At 42.5% G+C, this 2,500-nt stretch overlaps 1 pseudogene; it reads right to left on the bottom strand.

The window, feature by feature from the left end:
* LOC139112915 (large subunit ribosomal RNA) overlaps nt 1-2,500 on the bottom strand; it is a 7,466-nt pseudogene that overhangs the window by 2,120 nt on the left and 2,846 nt on the right.

Below are 2,500 nucleotides of genomic sequence, written 5' to 3'. Positions count from 1 at the left end.
ATTATGCCGTTATTTGTAAGCCTTCTTGTACATATTGTTATTTCTTTTTGCGCGTATTCGTCTAAGTTCTTTTTCTCATGTGTTCTGAGAGCCGCTATTATTCTTCCACGTCTTTGCAGTGGTGCACGCCATCGAGTTGAGGGGATTCCCAGTCCACCATCTCCCACTGTTGCATGGAAATATGCTTTAGGAATATCGTGTGGAAGCGCCAGCCAGCGTCTTATTGCTGATCGTATAATGTTGTCCGTTTTGTTTAAGGAGCCTATTGTTACCGCTCCTAATGCTAATCTATAGCATAGTCGCGGTATTACTGTTGTGCGCAGCGCATATAGTCGTTGCTGCGGTTTTAGTGGCGCACGCTCCAGCGATTTTAAGAGAGGTTCTACCGCTTCTGCTGGTTTGAATTTGTCTCTTCCTTCCGGTGAAAACATTATGCCTAGATATTTCCAATGATCTTCTCTGTTGACGTTTGGAAGTCTTTGTCCACTGCTATTAAATGTGATTTTCGTATCTACCGTCGTTTTCTTTAAGTGTGGTACCGCTCTTATAGCTACCGTAATACTTTTATTTATGTTTATATGCATTCCGCAGCTCGCTAGATAGTCCGTCACAATATCGATTAGTTGTTGCAGTCCCATTGGGGTATTTGCAAACAGCAGGAGGTCGTCCGCAAACGCCGCGGCGTTTATTGTTTGACCACCCAGACTTACTCCAGTTTCATTTGGTAGCTTTCTCAGCATTACGTGTGTCATTGCATTAAAGATTATTGGCGAAAGCGGATCGCCTTGCCTTACACCTCTATTAGGATGAATAGGTTTAGATCTCCATCCATGTCCTTCAATGCGAGTGTATGAGCCTTTATACACATTTTGTAGATACTGGAGCATTGGTGGCGGAACTCCTACCTCTTCCAAAATTGACTTGATTGCCGGGTGTGAGATGGAATCAAATGCTTTGCCTACATCGATTGAGGCCATATAGACCGATTTGTACATACTTCTATGGTATCGTAGTATCGTGTCAAGCAGAAAGATATTATCAGCACATCCATCCGTGCATCTAAACGCCCGTTGCCTCTCATCAATGTTCAGGGCTTCTGCCATTCTTTGTGCCAATATTCTGTGAAGACCTCTTATTAAGATCGATGGTATTGTTATTGGCCTAAAGTCGCCTGGCTGTTGTGCGTTTTTCTTTTTAGGCAGGAATATTGTTCTTGACATTAACAAGTCTTCTGGCAACTGCTCGCACCACATAAGCAAATTAAATAGCCTCAGAAGTACCTGCGTTGGTATTGATCTAAACAGGTTGGCTGAGATTCCATCTGGGCCTGGAGCTGAGGATCGTGCAATGCGGATATGTTTTAAATCCTCTATTTTAATTGGAGTCCATATGTCCAAAAGCTCTTCTTTAGGACTCGTGACTGGTGCACTATCTGAATTACTTAACATAATTTCTCGCCAATATGGCTCCATTATTTCTTTTTCCGGCTCCATTGTTTCGCCCATTTTATCTAGAATCTGAGAAATGCATCTTTGTCTATCTTTACGCCATAGGTTTTGTGTTTTTGCGTATTCGTATCTTCTTAATTTTCTTTTGTTCGCTGTAGATAGTCCGGCTTTCTTTTTATGTTTTATGCGTGTATTGTTTGTTGGAGGAGGAAAAGTTTCTTTTATGTACAGTGCCACTTTGTGTAGTGTAGCCTCCTTGCCTTCATTTCTTGCTTTTTCTATGATGTTGTGTAGCATATTTATTTTAAATGTACTTAGCTTAGGTTTAGGTAAAGCTTCTAGAAATTCCAATATAGGATTTGACTCAGGAATTTCCACTACGTCATTCTCCTCTTCCGCCAAATTTTCTTCTATATCTTTCAGCAAACTTAGAACCATTTCTCGATGGTCTGGCCTTCTTCGTCTAGCCTTTATAGATTCCAATGTGCGTTGTGGAAAAAGTTCTGCTAGTTCCTGGTTCATAAACCTTGGGTTTCGCTCTATAGTAAGCTGCGCTTCTTTTCTTGCCAAGATAGCTGCCTCTTCTTTTGTCCAACGTGCCTTATCTCCTGGACCTTTTAATCGTGCATCATACCACTGTTTATGCGTTTTCTGTTCATGAACGCCTTTGCCTCTGTTTGTGGCGAAAGACCGTGTACAGCCCGGATACTCGCATCTGTAGGTAATATCATCAGGGCGAGTGGGTTTATTAGCTGGGTCTGATGAGCCTGTGGGCCCATCATCTTCATCCGAGGCATGGTTTTGATCAACAGGGCCAACTAGTAAAGCCAGAGGGGCTGGCAACCCCTAAGGCCTTTTGTTTCGCGGAATCGTCATTCAGCCATTGCAAAGCAATGTTACCGGGAGGACCACGAGGAGGTAGACGATCCACTTGAATGTGAGAGGCTTTGTATTGCGCATCACACCCCAACTATAACTCTCAGGTTGCCAGATTTTAGAGCCTTTCCATTTTATATGTATGTACATAGTAATATCCTTAAGAGAGTCATAGT

The sequence above is a fragment of the Cardiocondyla obscurior genome, unplaced genomic scaffold (assembly GCF_019399895.1).
Source record: "Cardiocondyla obscurior isolate alpha-2009 unplaced genomic scaffold, Cobs3.1 scaffold64_0_109653, whole genome shotgun sequence".
Taxonomy (NCBI): domain Eukaryota; kingdom Metazoa; phylum Arthropoda; class Insecta; order Hymenoptera; family Formicidae; genus Cardiocondyla; species Cardiocondyla obscurior.
This window is presented reverse-complemented; position numbering and strand designations above follow the sequence as displayed.